The following is an 18,489-nucleotide window of genomic DNA, read 5'->3' on the forward strand; positions in this document are numbered from 1 at the left end:
GCGCCGATTTTTTCCTTCCCATTCTGCGGCGGCCCCCGCCGTTGGATTGGATTGGATTGGATTGCCGCCTGGAGCTTTTCGGATCGTACTTGTTTTCTCAGTTTTTTTTTTCGCAGGAGGCAGGAGATTTGGGGTGTGTTTGGTTTCTGGAATGGACTGGAATGTCATTGGTCGGACCTGTTCCTGGGCCTAGTCTTCGCGTTTGGTTCATGGATGGAATTCGTTCCCGTAGACCGAATATTCGGTCCAGATGCGGAACCGAGTGGAACCTTCAAATCGAGCGGACGACAAGGAACCGTCTCCCTCGTCTCACTCCCGCAAACCCCATCGACCGTCACCTGCGCTGCCTACCCTCGTCTCTCTCCCTCCTCGATCTGCTCCGTCGCCGTGATTCCTTCGAATCCTCGCCGCCGGCTCACTCTTCTTTTCTCGCTATCTGCAGCACCACAGGGGAGTCACGGACGGGGCAGATGACCGTCCTCTCTCCAACCGGAGCTGCGTGGCGGCGTTCTTGCAGTGGGGCGGCGGTCTAGGTGTGATTCCGGCGGACTCATGGTTCGCTCGTTAGTTCGTCCGTTCGGGATGTCTGCTCGTCCATCCGCAGTTCGAACCTCTCCTTCCTTTTTGTTTCCTCAGATGGGCAAGTGCGTGAGGACAACAACAAGCAGCGGACGCCGGCAGGTAGTGCTGGAAGCGACGGATTGATTTGTTGAATTCTGCAACTCGCCACAGCAAGCAGTGTACAGATGGTTTTGTATTTGTTAAACACAGTACAATGTACGTATGTTACAGAATGAAAAATACATCGTTAAGTATGTCGCTGATGTAAATTTCGGATTGGATGTATATTGTTTGGCTAGTTCTAAAATGTTTGTCTGTACAATAATGCACTTTGTTAACTGTTTGTGCTGAAAACTAAAATAAATATGTTGCTCAAAATTCACATAATATGTTTTTCAGTTTGCAAAGGCTGCATTTGTTTCAGATTCTACACCATCTATATGGGAGATAATCTCGCCATCCATATGAAAGAGATAGTGGAATCAATTTTGTCCCATTCCATGTCTTCCAACCAAACACAAGAACGTAACTGTTCCGTTTTATTTTTTTAGCTCCAACCAAACATAGGAATGGAACCGACCCGTTCTCCTGGAATGGAACCATTCCATTTGGTTCCTCAACTAAACACACCCTTGGTTTCTGCATTGTTTCCATTGAGCGTTCTGCTTTTAGGATTCTTTTTTTCTGTGGTTTGGTGATGACTCGTCGCTCGGTTAATAAGGAGAGAGTCATAGACGAGCCCAACTCCAACGCGTCACTTTAATTGAACATCCGTTTTGTTCGGATTCTGACGTCTAGATTTTACTCATTTGGATTGGTTAGAGGATATTGTCCGGTCGTGACTGACCAAATCTGTCCGCTATGGACGCATTTCATCCGACCGCCGTGAAAACTGAAATAGCCCGCGCTCATAGCCATGCCAATGTCTATAGTTCATGCCGACAAGAGCGTTAGCGGCTGACGCACATGCCGGCCTAAAAAAATCACCGAGGGTTCACACTAGCACATTTGTTAGCGCATAAAAAAGGCCCTAGTTCATGTCTCGTGGCCCCTAATTAATGTCGGCACAGAAGCCGGCATACAAAATGATGTCGCTCGTGGTTGTCATCTAGCTCGAGCATCACCTTTTGCTTCTTCTCCGACGAACCTCTTCTTTTCGGGGACATCTTGCTCAAGTCCATCATCATGACCTTCACCTCCTTCGCCAGGAACGAATCTAGAAAATATATATTTGTTGGGGTCATGTCTATGGCAGTGGAGTCATCTTCAATAAATACATAATGTTTAGTACTAAATTAATGAAGGATTTTCTAAGTTCATTAGGATCAATTGACCCCAATGCCTACAAGGCAGTTTCGTCACTGTCCTTCGCAATGAAAGCTAGCGCCACCTCTTTTGCTTTGGTGTTCGTGCTGATTGCCTCAATCTCGAGCTTCTTCGTTTGGACAGCCTTCTCAATCTCGAGCTTCTTCCTTTTTACGGCCTCCTTCATCTCGAGCTTGTTCGTTTGGAGCTCCTTGTAGACCTTCATTTGCTCCTCTTTTTCTTGGCGCTTCCTCTCATCCCTTGCTTCCTTTTAGGTCATCATGCCTTGCAAAGTTTCTTGCAAAAGCGAACGATATCGCATCACGCTTCTCGTCTACCTTGGAGTTGGTCTTGCACCTCGGCCGCTTCTCTCCTTCTTCATGCTCAACGACGGTCTTCGGACCTCCATTCATCTTTTGGAAAATATATCGCTCTTTGAACTTGGGGCAATCTTTGATGATCGTCCGACAATGGGTTAGGCTGAATGTGTTGGTAATATGGCCTACAAACAATAATATTTGTATTATCATATTTCCATATTCATAATTAAAGAGTTTATACTCTATGCTATAACTATCATGATCCTGGAATATGCGATTTAGTGAAAAACTCATATGCACGTGTGGAGTGATAAACAGTTAAATAAAAGGTTCCTAGTGTTGCCTCTAGGACTAGCTAAACTGTTGTTGGTGATCACATTTTCTGGATCTTAGGATATCGTTAAGTGTAAACAATAGTCCTAAAACAACATTGAGATTATGAATTGAGTTTGTATCTTCAGTATTCAATTGTAATAACACGGAGTGTTAACATGTGACTTTGCTCCTTAGACCATGAAAGTATCATAGTCACTTCTTACTATACGGTGAACTTTGGGGTTGCTCAAACATCACCTATAACACAGTGATCATAAGGACAACTTACAGGCTCATCGGGAAGTTTGACAAGAGACTAGATAGCTCTAGAGTGAGATTTGCTCCTCTCACGATGTATAGGGGTTCTTAGGGCCCTCTCGGTGTGATGACATCTATCATCATCTGGCCAGGCACCGGTGACTGCATTACAGGAATGCCGGAACACGACAACGAGAAACAAGAACAAAACTGGCAACGAGGATAACGGTATAGTGAGCATGTGATGACTCAAGAGGATACCGTTGCATTCCGGGCTTTGCGAAGTATCACGAAGCAAAGGTAACATCATATGATAACCAAAGATACATGATACCTCTGTTTATTGATTAGGTATTGGAACAGAAAAGAGTATCCCGCACCTAATGGCCCAATCCTTTTTGTAGCAAAGGATAAGCCTAGACGAACTCTTATATAAAGCAAAGCGCTCTCGAGGACACACGGGAATTATTGTCAAGTTAGTTTTCATCATGCTCATATGATTCGCGTTCGTTACTTTGATAATTTGATATGTGGGTGGACTGGTGCTTGGGTGCTGCCCTTACTTGGACAAGCCTCCCACTTATGATTGACCCCTTTCGCAAGCATCTGCAACTATGACAGAAGAATTAAGATAAATCTAACCATAGCATGAAACATGTGGATCCAAACCAGACCCTTACGAAGCAACGCATAAACTAGGGTTTAAGCTTCTGTCACTCCAACAACCCATCATCTACTTATTATTTCTCAATGCCTTCCCTTAGGCCCAAATCATGGTGAAGTGTCATGTAGTCGACGTTCACATAACACCACTAGAGGAAAGACAACATGCATCTCATCAAAATATCGAACGAATACCAAATTCACATGATTACTTATACCAAGACTTCTCCCATGTCCTCAGGAACAAACGTAACTACTCACAAATCATGTTCATGTTCAAGATCATAGGGGCATTAAATATTATTAAGGATCTGAACATATGATCTTCCACCAAATAAACCAATTAGCGTCAACTACAAAGAGTAATCAACACTACTAGCAACCCACAGCTACCAATCTGAGGTTTTGAGACAAATATTGAATACAAGAGATGAACTAGGGTTTGAGAGGAGATGGTGCTGGTGAAGATGTTGATGAAGATTGACCCCGGACCTCTCGATGAGAGGATCATTTGTGATGACGATGGCTTCGATTTCCCCCTCCGGGAGGGAAGTTTCTCGGCAGTGTAAGTGCATCTAGTGCCACCCCTAGTTGGTTTTGGAGTATTGACGACAAACATGGTTGAGGGACTAATGTGTTTGTGAGAATTGCAGGATAACATAGGTAGAAGTCCCTCATTGATTCAGTTTTCCTACCAGAGATGACCCCTAAAAATGTATGAAGACATTGAAGTCAAAGGTGGTATGTGAAGACATTCACATTGAAGACTATGACAAGAGAAGACATCGCGTGAAGACTATGGAGCGCGAAGACTTAGTTGTTTCATCGTTCTTTCTCTTCTTTGTTGAGTCATAGGAACCACCGTACTGTTAAGTGGGGTCCAAGTAAACCAGTCAGAATGACTGAAGTGATGCTTAACCAAAATCCTATGTCCTCGAGCGAAGACAATGAGAGCAAATCTTATCCAGAGCTAGATAAGTCAGCTTTGCTTGTAGCTCAAGTAAAGTTGCCGTGTGTGTTTGAAATCAGACCGTTGGAACACGTGTCAGTTCCTTAGTGACCCAGGGTCATTTCGGACAAATCAGGTTGGGTTGCCTAGTGGCTATAAATAGCCCACCCCCTACACCATAAATTGGTTGGCTGCTCAGAGTTAGTGCACAGCTTTTGTCGTTTGATAGCAACCCACCTCGAAGCCTTTGAGAGAGAAATCCTTGCGAGGACAAAGCCCTAAACACCCAGAGCTAAAGAGTATTAGGCATCACTTAAGTCTTCTTTTCTGTGTGACGCTTTGACGAATTTGGACCTAGTGAAAAGGACTCTAAGCCTTCGCGCAAACAAGCAAAGTAGAAGCCACCTCCTCTTTAGAAAAATGAGAGCTGCTCTTTGGTTGATTCATTGTCCTTTCCCTTTGCTCTAGCGTTCTGAAGACTTATTACACTTGAGGACTGTGAATCCTCCAGCCGGTTAGGCGTCACATTCTGAGCATCCAAGAGTCATTGTGGATCGCCAGTGAACGAAGTCTGTGAAGGTTTGGAAGTCTACCTTGAAGACTTACCAGAGTAATTGGGCGAGGACTGGGTGTCCTTAGCTCAAGGGGAATAAGGTGAAGATGCGGTCTTCTGAGTTGAATCTCAGCCTCCCTAACCAGACGTATAGTTGTCACAGCAACTGGAACTGGTCCAACAAATCATTATCTTCAACGAGCCACTGGTTCTATCCTTCCCATCTCTTTATTTGCAGATTGGTCCTTGTGAAGTCATTGCATGTTTGCATTATCTATTTGTCTTCACTGTGTGACTGCTTGTTCTGATTGGCTTCATACTATCTTCCATCCTAATCTATACTGCCTAGCTGCTATTAGTCTTTGTGCTTTCATTTCATTGAATAATTGACTATGGCTTGCTTAGTGTAGTCTACCTTTCGCTGCATGGTAATAGGTTTATTTCTATCGTTTGTCTTCGAAACTTCCATGTTTTGAAGACTTTCATAAAAATCGCCTATTCACCCCCTCTAGTCGATCACTAGCACTTTCAATTGGTATCAGAGCAAGATACTCCCTTGTTCTGTGTGATTCGGTTTAACCACCTGGAGTTTTAGCTATGTCGACTGCAGGGATAATCAAAGTCTCTGCTGCGTGCCCAGTCTTCGATGGAACTGAATATCCCTACTGGAAGAATAAGATGCGCATGCATCTGGAAGCCATTGATGTCGACCTCTGGTATGTTGTCAAGAATGGCGTCCCCAAGGCTGGTGAAGGTGTCACCGTTGTTGATGTCAAGAAGTTCGTTCAACTGGATTCCACTGCCAAGAACATCATTTGTGGTCATCTGACCAAAGGACAGTATGGCCGTGTGAGTGCTCTGGAAACATCCAAGCTAGTCGGGGACTGTCTCTCCAAGGTCAACGAAGGCGTCTCAACCCAGAGAGATCAAAGAATCAGTGTCCTTCGCAACCTCTTCAACCGCTTCAAGAGAAACGACAATGAGAATGTTCAGCTCACGTTTGATCGACTCACTGACATCACAAATGAGCTTCAAGCCCTCGTCGCTACTGAGATCACCAAGCATGAAGTCGTCAAGACACTCCTGAGATCACTTGACAACTCGTTTGACACCCTATCCTTGATAATTCAAGAACGCCCTGACTTCAAGACACTCGACCCGTCTGACATACTTGAAAGGCTCAACACACGTGAGTTTCAGCTTTCAGAGAAAAGAGACATCTACGGTCCCAACTATGGGCGAACTCATGCTTTGAAGGCAAAAGTTGTTTCCTCATCTGAAGAAGAATCTGATTGCAGTTTTGATGATCCTGAAGACATTGGAAAGGAGCTTGCTATGCTTGTGAAGAAGTTCCAGAAATTCACCAAGAAGAAAGGCTTCAGAAAGTCCTCACGATCCAGCTCAAGGAATGACGAAGCTTCTCCTCATGACTACAAGAAGAGAACATGCCACAAGTGCAAGAAACCTGGTCACTACATCTCTGAGTGTCCGCAGTGGGACAATGAGAACAACAAGAAGAAGAAGAGCAAGGAATATGATTCTGACGACAAGAAGAAGAAGAAATACTCAAAGTCTTCTTCCAAGTCTTCATCAAAGTCTTCATCACACAAGAAGAGCTCATCTGGCAAGGCTCGTGCATTTGTTGGCAAGGAAATGGATTCAGAGGAGGAGTCTGCTTCTGAGGAGGCGGAGGTGGAGTCTGAGGAGGAGTCTGATTCTGGCGTTGCAAGTCTGGCTACAGCCTACGTTGCCAAGTCCATCTTCAACATTGAAGACAATGACTTCATCACCGACGCTGATGCTAATGACAAGGAAAACTCTGCTCCCACCTACTGCTTCATGGCACGCGGTGCCAAGGTAAACTCATGCACTACTCACTATCAAACATCCAGTGAAGATGACTCTGATTGTGGTTCCAAACCCAGCTACAAAACACTTGCTAAAATTGCAACTGAACAACAGAAAGCTATGGAACATATTTAAAAATTGTTAGACAAAAGCGATGACCTGTTAGACGCTGAAATGACTTGATCTCAGTCCTTAATTGAAGACATAAAAAATCATCATGTTAAGTATGAGGAACTTGAAAGTCGTCATGAAACGCTCTCAACAACTCATGAAAAGTTTTCCTATGATTATCTTCAAAGGAAGCAAGATCTTGAGAAATTGAGAGCGGCTCATGAAGATCTTCAAAAGGAAAACGAGTCACTTCACGCCAAATAGATCAGTTCCGCTCAGGAAGGATTTGAACCACCATGTCTTAAATGCATTGAGCGTGACAACGCTACTTCTGTTGCTGGATGTTCTACTGCTGCTACTGTTGCAATATCTTCAATTGTTGATGTGGTAACTAACCCCTCTGCTAAGGATGCCACTGCTATTGCTGATGAAAATGCTAGGTTGAAGACATTGCTTGAAACAGGGATGTACAAAAGTCTCAAAGGGCATCATACACTATGTGATGTCCTCAAAAGGCAGATCCTGAACCGAAACCCTAGGAAAGAGGGTGTTGGGTTCGAAAGGAAAATGAATGCTGATGGCTCTTACTAGAAACCTGAGCAGTACCCCAAAACCACATGGGTTGCTGCAAAGAAACCTTCAGTGGATCCATCCACCCTATCTGGCTTCACTTGTGCTAATCCCATTGTTATTGATGAATCCTTTGATGCAAACTATAAACTGTTTAAGAATCAGAATGGTGAAGTATTTGCCAGGTATATTGGTACTAACTGCCAGAATGGGCCACCTATGAAGAAAGTCTGGGTGCCGAAAAAGTGTCTGGAAAATCTTCCTGTGTATGTCGTCATGACACCACAAGTGAAGAAGACAAACCCCAGACCACGGGCTTCATATGGTCCAAAGGCTTCATACAGACAGAGGACTCACCTGAGTCGCACTAACGCAAATGTTTTGCAGGGAAACCATACTCAGGCCTATGAATATGAGTGCGTTTCATCAAACCACCATGTTGATAAGACCAAGAACTACTCTGCTTATTCTTATGCGTACTATTGTCCACCTGCAAGACTATTTGCTAGGGCTCCAAAGCCAAAGTTCTTATATGCTGCACTTAGACTCATTGCTTCGAAGCCACCCTTGAAGATGTGGGTGGCTAAGAAAGCTTAACTCTTTTTTGCAGGGAAGGGTCTCCAGCTGAAAATCAAATGCGTCTGAAGCTATTGCTGGGGACCTTAAACATCTTGTAGGGCGCAAGATCAAATGCCCAAATGGTCTTATTATGTATTTTGTTCCCGAGTTGCTTGCTACTTGCCCTATCAGTCCTAACCTCGATCTAAGCTTTCATAATCCACTTGCTCGTCAAATGTTTATGCTTCACATCTCTTCGTGAAGCCTATCCCCCTAACTGCACTGCAGGGTATGACACCAGCTGCTTCAGAATGGATTATTGATAGTGGATGTACTAATCACATGTCTGGCAAGCGATCTTCTCATGGACTCAACCTTACGTCCATCTGACAAGAGTCACATCACATTTGCTGATACTGGTAAAAGCAAGGTATTGGGTCTAGGTAGAGTTGCAATCTCAAGGGATCATCACATGGATAAAGTGATGATTGTTGAATCCCTTGGTTTCAACTTAATGTCTGTCTCAACGCTTTGCAATTTAAACATGATTGTGATGTTTGGAAAATATCGTTGCCTTGTTCTAATGGAATCTGACAAGTCTCTAGTATTTGAAGGGTATCGAAAAGATGATTTGTACATGGTAGATTTCTCAGCAGGACCACAACTTGCCGTATGTCTTCTTGCAAAAGCTTCAGAATGCTGGCTCTGGCATCGGAGGCTAGGGCATGCTGGCATGAGGAATTTGCACACTCTTGCAAAGAAGAAGCATATCATAGGCATCGAGGGCGTCAAGTTCAAGAAGGATCACTTATGCGGTGCCTGCGAAGCTGGAAAGATGACGAGGGTCAAGCATCCCTCGAAGACAATCATGACAACGACTCAACCCTTCGAACTGCTACACATGGACCTCTTCGGTCCCACTCACTACTCAACTCTTACTACTACTGCTTGTCTCTATGGCTTCATCATTGTTGATGATTATTCAAGATATACACGGGTGCATATAATCCTCTACAAGACTGAAGTGCAGGATGTCTTCAGACGCTTCGCCAATCGAGCCATGAACAACTATGGCGTCAAGATCAAGCACATCAGAAGTGAAAATGGCATTGAATTCAAGAACACCGGCCTCGACACTTATCTTGATACTTTGGGCATCACTCATGAGTTCTCAGCCCCGTACACGCCGCAGCAGAATGGCATCGTGGAACGCAAGAACAGAACACTCATTGAGATGGCTCGGACGATGCTCGATGAATACAAGACTCCAAGAAAGTTCTGGCCTGAAGCCATTGATACTGCATGCCATATCATCAACCGTGTTTATCTTCACAAGCTTCCGAACAAAACATCCTATGAGCTCCTCACTGGTAAGAAGCCAAATGTCAGTTACTTCAGAGTATTTGGTGCCAGGTGCTGGATCAAGGATCCACATCACACTTCAAAATTTGCACCGAAAGCACATGAAGGTTTTATGATTGGATACAGAAAGGATTCGCACTCCTACAGAGTCTTCAACCTCTTTCACTATAAAGTGGTTGAAACTGTGGATGTGCAGTTCGATGAGACTAACGGCTCGCAAAGAGAGCACCTACCAAATGTGCTAGATGAAGTTCCATCCAGTGAATCCATCAAGCTTATGGGAACTGGAGAAATCATGCCGTCTGAAGCACAGCCCGAAGAGGAACTCATCATCTCTGCACCTGATCAACCTGAAGACAATGCTTAGCTTGAAGACAATCCTTCTAACGATGACAATGATCAGCAAGAGCAAAATCTTCGTCCTGTTCATCCTCGTGTTGCAAATGAAGTACAGATTGAGAAAATAATTGATAGCATCAATGCACCAGGTCCACTCACTCGTTCAAGGGCAACACAACTAGCAAATTTCTGTGGGCACTTCGCATTCTTCTCAATATCTGAACCCAAGAAAGTTGATGAAGCCTTCATGGAACCTGAATGGATTCAAGCTATGCAAGAAGAGCTTCAACAATTTGAGCTGAATAATGTATGGGAACTGATCAAGCATCCTGATACTCGTAAGCACAATATCATAGGCACTAAATGGATATATCGCAACAAGCAAGATGAGCATGGTCAAGTTTTCAGAAACAAGGCTCATCTCGTTGCTCAAGGATACACTCAAGTTGAAGGAATTGACTTTGATGAAACATTTGCTCCGATGGCTAGGCTTGAAGCTATACGCATACTGCTGGCCTATGCAAATCATCATAACATTCTTCTGTATCAAATGGAAGTGAAGAGTGCCTTTCTCAATGGCAAGATTGAAGAAGAAGTGTATGTTGCACAACCGCCTGGATTTGAAGATCCAAAACATCCTGACATGGTTTATAAGCTCAACAAGGCACTGTATGGCCTCAAACAAGCCCCTCGTGCTTGGTATGACACACTCAAGGACTTCCTGAAGAGCAAAGTCTCCAAACCTGGTTCCCTGGATCCCATGCTCTTCACGAAGACATATGATGGTGAACTGTTTGTGTGCCAAATATATGTGGATGACATTATCTTTGGTTGCACTAATCAGAAATACAGTGATGAGTTTGGATACATGATGCAAGAGCAATATCAGATGTCCATGATGGGTGAGTTGAAGTTCTTCCTTGGTCTTCAAATACGACAGCAACACAACAACATCTTCACATCTCAAGAGAAATACCTCAAGGATTGCCTGAAGAAGTTTGGAATGCAAGACTGCAAAGGTTACACAACGCCAATGCCTACCAAGAGTCATCTAGATTCTGTCGCCAATGGTAAAGAGTTCGATCAAAAGGTATACCACTCCATGATTGGTTCTTTGCTTTATTTATGTGCATCTAGGCTAGATATCATGCTTAGTGTTTACATGTGTGCCTGATTCCAAGCGGCACCAAAGGAATCGCATCAGTTAGCTGTGAAGCGAATTCTTCGATATTTGGCTCACACCCCAACACTAGGATTATGGTATTCAAAGGGCTCAGAGTTTGATCTAGTTGGATTCTCGGATGCTGATTATGCTGGTGACAAGGTGGATCACAAGTCCACATCAGGCACATGTCATTTTCTAGGACGATCACTTGTATGTTGCTCTTCAAAGAAGCAGAACTATGTATCTCTCTCCACTGCTGAATCTGAATACATTGCTGCTGGGTCTTGCTGCGCTCAGCTCCTATGGATGAAGCAAACACTCAAAGACTATGGCATTCATCTAAAGCAAGTGCCACTCTACTGCGACAACAAAAGCGCCATCAAGATTGTCAACAACCCAGTTCAGCACTCGAAGACAAAGCACATTGAAATTCGTCATCACTTTCTCAGAGATCATGTCATGAAGGAATATATTGATATCATTCATGTCAGCACTGAAGAGCAACTGGCAGATATCTTCACAAAGCCCTTGGATGAGAAAAGGTTTTGCAAGTTGCGGTGTGAGCTAAATATCTTGGAATCCTCAAATGTCCTGTGATCACGCACACATCCTAACCTGATGCATGTTGATGACTTAGATGTGCAAACACATGAAGTAACGTATATATTCAATTAATGAAGACTTACACTCTAAGTGTGAATACATTAACACGGAATTTGACTTCGGAGCACCACGATAATTCTGCGCCGTGTCTGGGTCTAATATTTCCTATACGGTGGGTAACGACACCACCAAACTTTTGTTTAGGAATACTTTCTGTTGGCGGTACATTTGCAAAGTCTTCGCATTTTGTTTGTCTTTAATGTTAACATGGCCTCATGTTTATCTTCAATGTACTGATTTGGTTTCTGTCCTCTACAGCATTCACTTATAGCCATGTCTTCTAGTTGAATCTTTTGAACTAAGTGAATGTGATCGGACCCTGACCTTTCTATGCTCCCGTCTTAAGTCTATCTATCCAAAACATATGCATTCTACTGAAACTGTCAAAACGTCTTCTCTAAGTCCTTGTCAGCAGAAGACACAGAGACAAACATTAATCTGTTTTCAATGCTCAATCCTTTTTACCTGAAACCCGAAGAAGTGGGAACGACCACCCGACAATCTAGGCGTGCGTGGGAACGTGGAACAACCTCCAATGTGTTGCATGATCGCCACGTGTCCTTCAGACGTGAACCGCCAGGGGCACCTGTGTAATAACATTGTGTCGTCCCTATCCCTATAAATACATGCCTCACCCCAGTCATTATCTCTTCTTCCACTCTCGCACAAACCCTAGCGCCACCGCTAGCCCTCGACGACACCGGTGACGAAGCACTCAGCTGCCGAGACCTCACCGACGCCGTCCTCACGCCGGCCGCGGACATCGTCTTCTCCGCCATCGCCGTAGGTGTCCTCCGTCGCCAAGTTAGGGCACGGAAGATCGAACTGCTCGGCCTCCTCTCCCACCCTGTCTAGCAATTCCTCGTGTGGTACATGTTCGTGGGAGAATCCCTTAGTTCTCATAGTCTGCATTCATTTGCAGAGTTCTTACAGCGTCACATAAATTCTCCTGAAGCCAGTTCCTGTCTGACCAGTAGATGAAAAACTTCGACAGTGTTGAAGCCTTCCAGTCTAAACTTCATGACAACTCAAAAATCAGTCAAGAAGGGCGGCAGACAACGTCGTGGAAACACTGGTAAGGACCTGCCACCGGATCTCTATGAGTTATACAAGTCAGATCCAGAAGAAACCTATGGAGAACGCAAGAACCGAATCCAATGGATTCGAAGACATTGGGCAGAGGAATGGTTCAAGTACAGATTCGTCACCAAGGAGTATGCTGAGAAGAATGCCTTAAAGGGCCCCTGGGGAGATATAATATACAAAGGTCTTCAACCCAAGTCGAATTCCGAAGCTATTGCTCAAGGCTTCTACCCCTGCATGATTCATGGACCTCAGCTTGCTAATGACGACCCATCCTCTCTGTTATGGTGTCGTGAAGATAATCTGTTCAAGCGCAACTATCAGGCTGCAAAGAACTCGACCAAGGAAAACAATAAGTCTTTGAGATTAGACTTCAACCCAGGCCCCTCTGCACCACGAGATGATGGCACACACGAAGCTGAACCCAATCTTATTGGACCCTTCTACAACTTAGAAGGTCTCATCACTCACATTTAGGTTCAAGGGGCAGTCGTGGACCACTCTGCAGATGACTCTGATTCCGATGAAGCGCCTGCACCTCCGAAGCCTGTGAAGCAACAGAAACCAAAGGCTTCAAAGCCCCCCTCTGCACCAAAGGTCTCACGGGCGAAGCCTCTGGCCACTACACCTCCTGAAGCCAGTGTGCAATCTGAAGATCTCTCACGCATCTCCAAGTCTGCCAAGTTGAAAAAGCCCATGCAACCCACTAGTCAAGCACTGACCCCTGCTGCTGTTTTGAGAAACAAGAATGACGCCATTGATCTGTCCAGCGATGACGCTCTTGAGCAGTTGATAAAGAGCAAGAAAGAGGCAGAAATCTTCAATGATCTTCCCCTCTTTGATGTGGAAATCTTATACAAGTTTATTGATGAGTGGTTTGACAGCCCAGATGTCAGTTTTGATGATCTTCAGCTTCCAATTGGCCTCAGCGTCTCCTTCCACAGAGCCATTGCTCCTGAGCTGGCTCTTGCTCATAAAATTGTTGAGCTGAAGCATAAGATCGATTATGAAAAGGCTCAGTTCAAGAAGCACATGGCCAAGCTCAATGTTGAAGACATTCAAAACTTCAAGGTCATGATGCATGAGCTCAAGGAGGCATTCCACAAGAAACAAGAAGAAGCAAAAGGTTCTCGTGAGCGCATGAAGAATCTTGCTGCCAAATGTGTTCAAGGCTACAATGAAGCTGAAAAGCGCAAGGCCTTGGGGCGACCAGGCATCGACCCCAGAATGGCTGCCAAGAAGAAGAAGAAGCCAGCTGTGGCAGAACCAGAAGCATCAAGGCAGGAAGAACCTCGCATTGTCTTCCCAGCCAGTATGACAGGCTCGAAGTATAAGGTCCCCACAATGACTTCAGAATTCAAGAAAACTAGAGCAGTTGAAGCCTAAGCCAGAAAGCGCAAGACCGAAGCCACCACTGATGATGCTCCCCCAACCAAGAAAAGAAAAACAAAGAAGAGAGACCGGGCTGCTTCCACAGAGCCCCTTGTTGTCGAGCCAATTTCTGTTGCTCGTCCTGCGTCTGAACAACGTGAACGTCGTCTGGTAGTCCATGAGCCTGCTTTCACAGAGGCTCCTGAATTTGAAGAGAATCCAGCTGTTGACCCCACCACAGCTGAAGACATTGGTCCTCACGACAATGTTGAAGATGATGAAGTCCTTCCTCAGATCGAGCACAATTTGGTATCATCGCCTGTTCTCACGAACATCGAACTCATCAGCATTGGTCGTCCATTGACGCCAATTGCTCAGGATGACTCATGGGCTGATCACCCTCAAGAATCCCCTCGTACTGAAGAAACACCAGTCACTCCCCCACCACAGGTCACCACTCCGGTGATTGACAGTGAAGTCTTTAAGGCCCAACCAACTCCATCTCCACAGGCGTCGCCAGCATTTCGCAGGCTTTGCAAAGGACCAAGGCCACATGTCACATTGTCAAGTGTTCCAGAAGGAGAAGAGCGCCAATCCGTTTCACGTGAAGTCTTTCCTGAAGCCTCTCCTACTGTGAACATTCTTGAATCTGAAGCCAAAACGGCTGAAGATATTCCGGCTGCATCAGCCAATGACCATGAAGAAGAACCAAGAGAAGAAGAACGTTTTGGTACACCCCCGTCCAACCCTGAAGTTGTTCTCAAGGAGAACGTGTCCGACCCTCCAGCTCCTGAAGTGGAGGTTACCAATACCGAGGCGGCCACCAACATCAACACTGAAGCCAATAACGTTGTCATGGCTGAAGCTAATGTGGCGCCTGAAGCTAATGTGGTGCCAGAAGTGAATGCACCTGAAGCTAATGTCTCTGCTCATGTACCTCCTCCAAGGCCACACACCATTGAGCAAGCATATGATCGTGGACAGCTTGTTACTGTCCGCTGGCCAATCCTGGTTCCTCCGCCTGCTCCCGGACCTCAGTTTGCCTATCATGTGGAGCACAGGCCTCAGGTCTAGAAGCCAGAGCCAAGGCTACCATGGTTTCCAGGTACTGCAACTTCACCAGGATCATTTAATCTGAATGGATTCAAGGCACACAACACATTCTTCAACAGTGCCAAGAACCCCTACACAAGGCCAAGAATCTCTTCGGACCGATTCTGGAGTTATCAGCAGCGATGCTATTATTCATGCATCTTGTACAATCAGGGACGCATCTTCCCTCACATGCATCTTGATTGTGAAGCCATTGCTGGACTGCCATGCCTTGAAGAAGCCCTTGACTGCTTCCGTGATGCAGGTATGCTTAATTTTGTGACATGCATCTTGATTGTGAAGCCATTGCTGGACTGCCATGCCTTGAAGAAGCCCTTAACTGCTTCCGTAATGCAGGTCTGCTTAATTTTGTGACTGACAAGGAACACTGGAATGAAGAACTTCTGCTTCAATTCTATGCTACCCTCCACATTCGTGGATACAACAGGGATCCGAAGACTTGGATCCTTGAGTGGATGATAGGATATGTTCATCATGAAGCTAAAGCTCAAGACATCATTGAGCTCACAGCCCTGCCCACTCCTGGTGAATACTATGAACCAGGTTGTCAACAACACCAGAATGCTTTGGAGAGAATTTTTCAGAAGCCAGAACCCAACATGAGCCAAATGCTAAGCATGATGAAGCCTCTGCCACGCGACGCTGAATACCCAACGGAATTCTTTGTGGAAGACCTAGAGTATCTGCACCATACCATTTACCATATCATCAGGAAAACTCTATGGCCTGTCAAAGGACATTCATCTGCAGCGAAGCTTGAAGGAGCAATGAAGACTTTGGTTTTCTATATCTTCAATGGCATCAGCTTCAATGCTCAAGACTTCTTCATTAGGCAATTGGCTGCATCTGGCTCCGAAATTTTTGGTCTGAAGTTCTATGCTCCATGGGTAATGCGTCTTATCAAGCTTCACTCTGCCTTCAACTATCAGCCGTCTGCGCGCAATCATCTTGTATTCTTGCCAGAGGTTGATCTGTCTGTTGAAGCTATTTACCTAGAGCCTGCTAAGGATCCGATTTATCTTCACAATGTTGATCGTCAAAGCTTCACCCAGCCCATTGAAGGAGTTCAGGCAGTCTCTCGTGTTTATCCCTTGGCTGGTAACACACGTGCCCCTCGCGCCCAAACTGACGCCACTCGAAGCACCATTGCCCAAAGGCCTCGGAAGCGGTCTTGTGTTCTCAATGACTGAGAGCTTCTCGTCACGCTACATCAGAAATAGGATAAGCATCATGACTGGCTTAAGCGTCAGATGCAAAGCCTCTTGGTGGACGTCAATCGCATTCGCAATCTTGCCACCAAGAATGCCTTTGTTACACATGAAACCTGTCGGAGGTCTTGGAAGAGTTTGACATTGTTCACTACTGAAGAAGATCTTCAAGACGATGGCTTCACAGAAAGATTCAAGTTTGACTCCACTCCTCCAAGGAATGCTCACTTGCGTCGGACTCCCTCCCTTGAAGACTTTGACTATTCTTCCTCAGCTGCCACGGTGAATGCCAGAGTTATCGATGATCAAGATGATGCTACTTCATCACCCCCACCTTCAGCGCGTCTTGACACTGCACCAAGTTCTTATACACCACCGGACCTCAACGACGACCCTGCTGCTTCGCCTGCACCTCGTGGGGACGAGTAGAAGCTCTATGTCTTCCAACCTTTTTGGTCCTTACTGACAAAAGGGGGAGAAGCATATGAGTTGATAGTCTTCAAGCGGGTCCATATGGGTGGTTGCTTTACTTTTTGCTACTTTTGCCAAGTTCTTACAACTCTCGCTTTTGAAACATTTGGTTCGTTTTGAGTTGTAACACTTAAACTTGATGGTCGTCTGCTACCTTTTTCGACACTATGTGATGCGATGATAAATTCCGCATGTGCGACGATAAATTCCGCATGAAGTCATTTTGCAGACATCCATTTTTCATTATGCATGTCATTATCTTCGATATATCCTTTCATGCATGATGAATTGTCTTCATAAGTAAAAGAGGAGCTCCGCAAGTACAACCTGCCATGTGCATTTGCATTCAAAAGCAAAATACTTATATGCACATCTTCAAGGGGAGCCTTTCTGCTACTTACGAAGACAATACTTAAATCCTTTACAATTTCACATATTTCTATCCCCGTTGAAAACTTCAACCAGTTTGTCATCAATCACCAAAAAGGGGGAGATTGTAAGTGCATCTAGTGCCACCCCTAGTTGGTTTTGGAGTATTGACGACAAACCTGGTTGAGGGACTAATGTGTTTGTGAGAATTGCAGGATAACATAGGTAGAAGTCCCTCATTGATTCGGTTTTCCTACCAGAGATGACCCCTAAAAATGTATGAAGACATTGAAGTCAAAGGTGGTATGTGAAGACATTCACATTGAAGACTATGACAAGAGAAGACATCGCGTGAAGACTATGGAGCGCGAAGACTTAGTTGTTTCTTCATTCTTTTTCTTCTTTGTTGAGTCATAGGAACCACCGTACTGTTAAGTGGGGTCCAAGTAAACCAGTCAGAATGACTGAAGTGAGGCTTAACCAAAATCCTATGTCCTCGAGCAAAGACAATGAGAGCAAATCTTATCCAGAGCTGGATAAGTCAGCTTTGCTTGTAGCTCAAGTAAAGTTTCTGTGTGTGTTTGAAACCTGACCGTTGGAACACGTGTCAGTTCCTTAGTGACCCAGGGTCATTTCGGACAAATCAGGTTAGTGCACGGCTTTTGTCGTTTGAGAGCAACCCACCTCGAAGCCTTTGAGAGAGAAATCCTTGCGAGGACAAAGCCCTAAACACCCAAAGCCAAAGAGTGTTAGGCATCACTTAAGTCTTCTTGTCTGTGTGATCTGAAGACTTATTACACTTGAGGACTGTGAATCCTCCAGCCGGTTAGGCATCGTGTTCTGAGCATCCAAGAGTCATTGTGGATCACCGGTGAACGAAGTCTGTGAAGGTTTGGAAGTCTACCGTGAAGACTTACCAGAGTAATTGGGCGAGGACTGGGTTTCCTTAGCTCAAGGGGAATAAGGTGAAGACGCGGTCTTCTGAGTTGAATCTCAGCCTCCCTAACCAGACGTACAGTTGTCACAGCAACTGGAACTGGTCCAACAAATCATTGTCTTCAACGAGCCACTAGTTCTATCCTTCCCATCTCTTTATTTGCAGATTGGTCCTTGTGAAGTCATTGCCTGTTTGCATTATCTATTTGTCTTCACTGTGTGACTGCTTGTTCTGATTGGCTTCATACTATCTTCCATCCTGATCTATACTGCCTAGTTGCTATTAGTCTTTGTGCTTTCATTTCATTGAATACTTGACTATGGCTTGCTTAGTGTAGTCTACCTTCCGCTGCATGGTAATAGGTTTATTTCTATCGTTTGTCTTCGAAACTTCCATG

General features: G+C 44.9%; 1 pseudogene across 1 annotated transcript in view; it reads right to left on the reverse strand.

Moving 5' to 3' along the window:
• The window catches only part of LOC123148478 (zinc finger A20 and AN1 domain-containing stress-associated protein 8-like), a 4,345-nt pseudogene extending 2,253 nt beyond the window's left edge, over positions 1–2,092 (reverse strand). Inside the window, exons 1-2 of the transcript XR_006473910.1 lie at positions 1,924–2,092; positions 339–436 (exon numbers count right to left, since the gene is read on the reverse strand). The product of XR_006473910.1 is annotated as a zinc finger A20 and AN1 domain-containing stress-associated protein 8-like (transcript). The remainder of the gene's footprint in view (positions 1–338; positions 437–1,923) is intronic.
• Between the last annotated feature and the right edge of the window lie 16,397 nt (positions 2,093–18,489).

Source organism: Triticum aestivum, chromosome 7A (assembly GCF_018294505.1).
Source record: "Triticum aestivum cultivar Chinese Spring chromosome 7A, IWGSC CS RefSeq v2.1, whole genome shotgun sequence".
In the NCBI taxonomy this organism is placed as follows: domain Eukaryota; kingdom Viridiplantae; phylum Streptophyta; class Magnoliopsida; order Poales; family Poaceae; genus Triticum; species Triticum aestivum.